We start from the raw sequence: 8,204 nt of genomic DNA, 5'->3' as shown, positions 1-8,204 counted from the left end.
GAGGCGAACTTATAATTTAATTTAAAATATTACTTTAGTTTGTTTCCACCACAAATTACTGCTGTTGGTTAAATACACGCATTTACAGCGCCATTGTTTAAACCCTTTTGGTATGGCCAATCGTTATTCAGTTAAAGGCTTGAGATGTATTGACCAAGACTGTCTTTCGAATTTAACAAATAAAGTTATTTATCCAGGTCAAAAAATGTGTCCAAATTGCCGCAAAGCTTATTCAACCACAAGCTCTTCAAGTGAAAAATTTGACGATATTGATGACATAGATGATATATTTTGTTCCACGGACACTATTAATACTAGCCTTTCTGAGCTTGGAATTTCACCTTTAAGAAAACGTGTTAGTAAGAGAGATCATGCTAGTTATGTAAAAAGCAAAATTTCGAAAGTGCAAATAACAGTTGCAAAAAAAATAGCTGTTGTTAGTGGTTTATCACCAGATAATAGTGTCCTACCACTAAGCAGTGCAAGTGTAGAGTGTGAGAATTGCATTGTCTGGTCAGATTTGATATTAGAATTGAAAGATAAAATATCTAGAATCAGTTATCCCCGTGAAAAAGTTCAAGTTTTAACTCTTATACCAAACAGTTGGTCAAGAATAAAAATATGTAGTGAGTTTAAAGTATCAGACAGAATGGCTAAAGTATCAGGCAGAATGGCTAAAGCAGCAAAAAAGTTAAAAGCAAAAAGTGGAATCTTAGCACATCCAGAAAGAAATGCAGCAAAGAAATTGCCAGAATATGATAAAGAAAAAATTTTGAAATTTTATGAACACGAAGCTTTTAGCAGAACATGTCCAGGGAAAAAGGATTTTGTATCTGTACGCATTGGTGCAAAAAAAGTGCATATGCAAAAAAAAATACTGTTAGTTAATTTAAAGGAACTTTTTTTGGAGTATAAAAAAGAAAATGGAGTTGAAGTCGAATTTTCTAAATTCTCCGAGTTACGTCTAAAATGGTGTATAACTGTTAGATCTTCAGGTACCCATCGTATTTGTGTATGTACTATTCACCAGAACATAAAAATAATGCTTGCAAGTAGCCCAGTTACGGTAGACTATAAATGTCTAATTGAAAAATTAGTTTGTGATATTCAGAGCCGGATCCAGCTTTTTTTGGTCTTTGAGATAGCTAACTTCCAGACACGGAGCAAACTCCAAACATTTATATGTTTATACATATGTCAAATAAGGATGCTTTGCAAAAAATTGCGATGATTGGAGGCTGGGAACAAAAAAGCCCCAAATTTTGTGCCCCCCTGCCCCAAACGTGAGAGCACCAAGTTGATGAAGTATTTTTTGTACTGTTCTTAACTAGACTAATATTCATCAATAAATTTTAAATTTCATAGTAAAATATTTTAGCTTTCAAAAATTATGACCATATAAAGTTTAAACCCCCCTCAATTTGAGGGGGTTATAAATTTTATATGGTCATTATTTTTAAACGCTGAAAGATAATACTATGAAACTTCAATATTATTGAATCTAAAGAATCAAAAAATCAATCAAATCAAATCAAAAGAAAAATCAAATCAAATCAAATCAAAATCAAAAAAATCAAATCAAATCAAATCAAATCAAATCAAAAAATCAAAAAATCAAAAATCAAAAATCAATCTCAAAAATCAATCTCAAAAATCAAAAAATCAAAAAATCAAATCAAATCAAATCAAATCAAAAAAATCAAATCAAAAGAATCAAAAAATGCTGGATCCGCCACTTCAATATTATTGAATCTAAAGAATGCATGCTTCATTGTTGCAATAAAAGCTACTATTTGCGATTATTGAAAAATGAACTGAAACCAAATGAGTTGATCATTTTGATGGATTTTTCTGAAAACTATTCATTTGTTGTGCAAGATGCTGTTCAAGGGTTTTATTGGGAAAACAGCCAAACAACTTTGCATTCTTTTGTTGTTTACTACAAACTTAATGACATACTTAAAAATAAATGTTATTGTGTTATCAGTAATTGCATGCATCACGATACTATTTCTGTTCATGTATTTCTTTGTAAATTATTAACTGAACTTAAAACATTTTTATCTTTTTAACTTATTCATTATTTCAGTGACGGTTCAGCTGCACAGTACAAAAACTTCAAAAATTTTATGAATTTAAGTCATTTATACTGACTATGGTATTAGAGCAGAATGGAATTTCTTTACAACTAGTCATGGAAAATCTCCCGGTGATGGAACTGGAGGAACTGTGAAGCGTTTAGCAGCACGTGCCAGTCTTCAACGGCCAATTGATAATCAAATTTTAACGCCCTTAAATTTATATGATTTTTGCAAGGAAAGTATCACGGGCGTTTCATTTATTTATGTTGATAGTGATAAAGTAGACAATATTAAAGACAATCAAGAAAAACGATTTAGTACTGGAAACACAGTTGCAGGGGCCCACAATGTCCAAAGGGCTCCAAAGGGACTTCAAATTTTTTCAAAATTTCAAAGTGAAAAAAAAAAAACATTAAAGTTTAAAATTTAATTTACGAAATATTTGTCCAATTTTGCAGTAAATGTCTTTGAAGCGGAGACCATTACAGCATTGCTCAATGTAGCACTATGCTCGTGCTCTTCTTTGTACATCAATACTGCTCACTTTTGGGCAAAATTGGAGAGACTGGCTAGGCTTCTATTGCTCTTAGTACGTCCGTGATACAGAAAGTTTCACAGAGTTAAATTGATACAGTAAATGACACAGAATTAAATCCTGTTGCTTAAATAATTATTTAAGCAACAGGATTCAAAATGAACTAATTATACTTAAGTCAAGAAAAGTAAAAAATGAAATTATTCATTGTCTAAAGGTGGCAAAATACTTTGCCATCATATTGGGTTGCACTCCAGACTTGGTCCATAAAGAGCAAATGACTGTAGTGGTACGTTTTGTTGAAACTTCAAAAAGTTCTGCAACAATTAAAAAGTAATTTTTGGGCTTCCTGGTAGCTGAAGATCTAACATCTGAAGGAATTACAAAGTTAATTACTACCTTTCTGACTGAAAACGACATAAATATTGATGACAGCAGAGGACGAGGATATGACAATAGAAGCAACATGAAAGGTCGCATCAAAGGAGTGCAAGTACAAATTCTGGAACAGAACCATTTGAATTTCTTCTCTCCGTGCCGTGCCCATACATTAAATCTCACTGTTTCTGATGCAGGCAAATGCAATGTATTCACAAAATTGTTTTTGGATATCTTCAACGGTTGTATGCATACAGATATCACCATACAGATGGACAATCATAGAACAATGTGTTAGAGTAGCAATAAAGAAATGGAGTCAGACACGCTGGGAATCTCAAATAGAAAGTGTAAAAGTTGTTAGGAACCATTTACCTAAAATTTTGAAGGCACTAGAAGAGTTAGAAGACTCAACAAGTGATCCTTTTATTTTTACTGAATTGAGATCTTTGACAAACGAATTATCATCATATGCCTTCATCATAAAGACTATGATATGGTATGAACTCCTACTGCAGAATAATATTGCAAACAAGTACTTGCCGTCTGAAAAAATGGACCTTCAATTAACTATGCAATATATCAATAATAGTAAAGTAGCTCTCAGTGCTCTTAGAAATAATTTTGACAGTTTGTTACTTGAAGCTCAAAAAATTGCAGCTAGCTGAGAAAATGATTCTGAGCTGCCTCAACCTCGAATAAGAAAGACCAAAAAACAATCTTTCTACGAATCAGCTGAACAAACACAGTTTACATCAATGGAAAATTTACCGATTAGCTTCTTCAATGAGATAATAGAAGAAGCCATACGTGGGTTGGATAAACGATTTACTGAACTGAATCATTTGTGTGGAACATTTGGATTCCTTTTTAATATTAAGACAATTGATAAAGAAGGGTTAAGGTCTAGTAGTGAAGAATTGGAAACAAAACTGGATAGAAAGGGGAGAAGTGATATTGACAGCCAAGAACTTTTAACGGAAACTTTTAATACTATCAACTTACTACCAGTTGATGTGACATCACCAATTGAAGTGCTTCAATACATTAACAAGAAAAATATGACAGAGCAATACCCTTACCTTTGTATAGCACTTCGAATTCTACTGACAATTCCAGCCACTGTTGCTACAGGGTAGAGATTTTTCTCCAAGCTAAAGTTGGTTGAAACACATTTGAGGACCACCATGTTAAAAGAGCGACTCAATGGGCTAGCATTACTGAGCATTGAGCATGAGATAAGCATTAGTCTAAAGTACCAGGAAATAATAAAAGAGTTTGCAATAATTAAGGCCAGAAAGATTGCATTGTAAATTTGGGAGAATATTTTAATTTGTAAAAGTTTTTCTTCAAATACAGTTAACTGAAGGTGCTTTGAAATGATTTCCTATATTGTAATAGTATTCATTAAAATCGGTAAAAAAATTGTGGTTGGGGGCCCCACAAGAAAGTCTGCCTGGGGCCCCAAAATAGATCAACACAAATGCTATAGTGATTTCTTCCTACATTTTTTATCCATCTCAGTAATACAAATAACTTCATTTATTTTTTATATGTTTATAGAGTTGTTGAATATAGGTAATAATAAAATACAATAAGATTAAACAGAAAAAGACAGTTTTGATTTAACAGATATACATTTACTGCAATAAATAAAGTAGATAAACCAAAAGTAAAGGATACTGTTTCGTTATCAAAAATTAGTTTAGATGATTCACTCTTAACTGTTGAGGAAGGAGATTCTAACTTCTTTATAATAGTTCACTTTGGAGTACTGCAAAGTTGTCTTCAATTTTTAAGTAGATGCCTAGATAGTGGTGACAAGGTCACTGTCAGTCTTAACCAGATAAAAAAAATTGGGACTCTTGCATAACCTTAAACTAGAATGTATATCTTGGGATTGGAGTTATAATTTTTACTCGTCTCCTGAGATAAAAAATAAACACATTCAAGAAGTCAATGTATGTGCTGTAGTGAGTTTTCGCAAGATTGGTTTTGCCCTCGAACAACAAAGAGTTAGTGTAAATGGCAAAGAGAACTTGAAGGTACAAGTAAAAGATAAACTTGAAGGTACAACCTTCAAAGCACATTTAAATTTGCCTCTAGCTATAAAAGAAGAAATTCAAAGCATCTTCAAAGATTTTGGCTCTAAAAATCTATTATAAAAGTGCTTATATGGCTTAACCTGAAATCCAAACGAAGCTTTAAACCAATTATTTTGGAATAAGTGCTCAAAGTCTCATTTTGTGTCGTAAACTGTTTTAGAGATGGAAGTATATTCTGCTGTCATTAATTACAATGAAGGTGTTATTGAACTAAGCAATTTATTTAAACTGTTAAATTTGACTGCTGGGAAATACTTTAGCTGCTATGCAACAAAAAAGGACAATACTCGTATCAAGCAAATTAACAGTAAAATGAGGGGGAAAAAAGAAAACACAGAGGAAAATTAGAAGTGCAGTTAAAAAAGTCTTCTTGACAAAAAAAAAGAGTCAGAGTTATCGTACTTCTGGGGCTTAGTTTCATATTTGAATACTATTTATTTCATTTTTCATTTCATTTTTCATTTTTCTCCGAAATAAGTTTTTGTTACGTTCACTTAAATTCAAATGACAATTTTTAGTTCTTTTATTCGACCGATTGACTTGAAATTTTCACAGACCTTTCTTCAATATTGGAACTAGATTCTGAACTAAAAACAACTATTTAGAACAAACGGAACTTGTTTAATTGCACTTTATTTTTCTAAATGACCTGATTTTTTAATGCTCAAAAAGAATTATCATCCATTTCGGATTGGTACATTTTTGAATTTTAATTTTAGCTCAGAACCTTCTTTACTACTTTACCTATATGCTTTCAAAATTTTGTTTAAATACTACATATAAATTATGAGAAACTAAAATTTGAAATTTGATACTTTTTTGATAATTTTTGCTAACACAGCTTTTTTGTTGGCATTTTTAAAAAATTTTCGTTAAATTTTTTTCATCAAATATATTAACATTACACTTAGTCTAAAGACATTTTTATTAATTTTTAAAGATTTTAGTAAAAAAGGGGTAGAGCCACTTTAAACTTTTGTTTATTTTTAAGTACTACATCCTCATATTTTTTGTCTCTAGTTGGCAATAAACACACCCCCAATGCCAATGGTGGGCCATGCTTGGGCCAAGTATGGCGAGTCTACTGGGATACAATACTAGTTTCCTAATCATTGAAAATAAAATAACAACTAAAAGTTCCAATAAACTACCAAAGGGTTAATCAGGCTTCAAAAAAATCATCAAAGATTAAACAAAAGCTTATATAAATTTTTTGAAAACATAAACACCTTCAAGCAAAAATAATTACAAGGACTACAAAAATCGCTTTGAAAAATTCGCAAAAACTTAAAAAAAAAAAGCAATTACTTAAAACATTTAAAAATGACACAAAACGCACATGGCAAATAATGGAAGAAATTATTGAAAAACAAAAATTACACTCGGGTTTTCTGCCACAAATGGTTAGAGTCGATAACAAAAGTTTATATAAACCAAGAACTATAGCTCAAGAATTTAACAAACTTTTTATTAATATAGATCAAACACTGTCCAAAAAAATCCCTAAGACCAAATCTTTATTTACTGACTTTCAAGTACGCATGGATAATTGCATTGGTTCAGTTGAGCTGTCGTTGTTCTTTTTAAAGTTTTTAAACCTTCTATCCATCAAGGTGTATCAACAGTTAAAAATTGCTAAAATTACTCCTGTTTTCAAAGACGGGGACAAATCAATTATTAGTAACTATCGCCCTTCTGTTGTTTACACATTTTCAAAAATTTTAAAAAGAATAATATATAACAGAGCATTCAAATATTTTCATGATAATAAATTACTTTACATTAATCAATTTGGCTTTAAAAAGGATAGCTCAACTGAAATGCAATTATCCAATTAGTACGTGAAATCTCAAAATCATTTGAAAAATCACAATATACGTTAGGACTTTTTATTGACCTATTAAAAGCTTTTGATACGGTCGAACACCAAATTTTAATCTATAAACTTAAACATTATGGAAAAAAAAATAAAGTTCTAAAATGGTTTGAAAGTTATTCGTCAAATCGTAAACAACTTGTTCCAAGTAATGACGGTTACCGCACCACTTGTCTTGCTATAACATATAGATTCCCACAATGCTCAATTATTTTAAATAAATGTAAGTGTTTTGTGTCCACTGCGTTTACTATATACATTCATTGAGCCAATAAAAATATTGCTGCTATAGTACGCCTTTTTTTACAACAGCGTCCTGTCCTTCCGTGACAAATTTGTACTCTCATCTTTGTTCTATTAAAATATTTAAATTTTTTTTCTTTATTGTATATATTTCTTGATTTCAGCGTATTAAACAGTGGGAAAAAGAATCCTAAAAATATATTGCTCTTCCTTAGAAACGGACGCCGATGGTATGCTAACTTTTAAATACAACTATCTTTAAATATTGGAACCACTCTAGCTAGTTTCAAGAGATCAGGAAAAACTCCATTTTTAATGATAGATTATAAATAATAAGTAAGGGGTATTTAATAATATCAAAAACTTCTTTAACAACCCTAGGGTTTATACCATCAAGACCTGCGCTTTTGTTTGGTTTTATAATGTTAAAAGAAAACTGAAATTCATCAGGCATTCATAAAGTTGAAAATAACATTTGTGACACATTCATGAGGTTAGATACTTCCTTAATATTAAAGTAGTTAGAATTGATTATGACTTCTCAAAAAAGATTACATCTGGATCGTTATCACTATTCAAAAGTATAGTGATAATGAGTTGTGTTTGGTAGGTTAGCCATTTTTATTATTAAAATATTTTAAGAACAAAAATAATTAATTTTTTTAGCAACATCATTTTGATTTATTAGAAGAATTTTTTTAAATGATAAATTAGTCATACCAGACAATAACATTTGTTCCGTTTGATTTTCTTTCGCTTCTGTAAAAAACTTCTTACGAAGATTTGCCGTCTTTTGCGAGAAATCTTCATTCACGTAGATATTGAGACCTTTTAGTTTTTTTTGTTTTGTTTTTTTGGTCAGGGTTAGGGTTAGGTTTGTTCGATATGTCTTTGCTCCTCAATAATTTCCAAATGGTTTGGGATCTTCTTTTTTAAACCTGTCTTGTGAATGTTCAAAAGATATCCAAAACGTTCAAAAGACGTTC

Source organism: Hydra vulgaris, chromosome 04 (genome assembly GCF_038396675.1).
Source record: "Hydra vulgaris chromosome 04, alternate assembly HydraT2T_AEP".
In the NCBI taxonomy this organism is placed as follows: Eukaryota; Metazoa; Cnidaria; class Hydrozoa; order Anthoathecata; family Hydridae; genus Hydra; species Hydra vulgaris.
Note: the sequence above shows the minus strand (reverse complement) of the source record.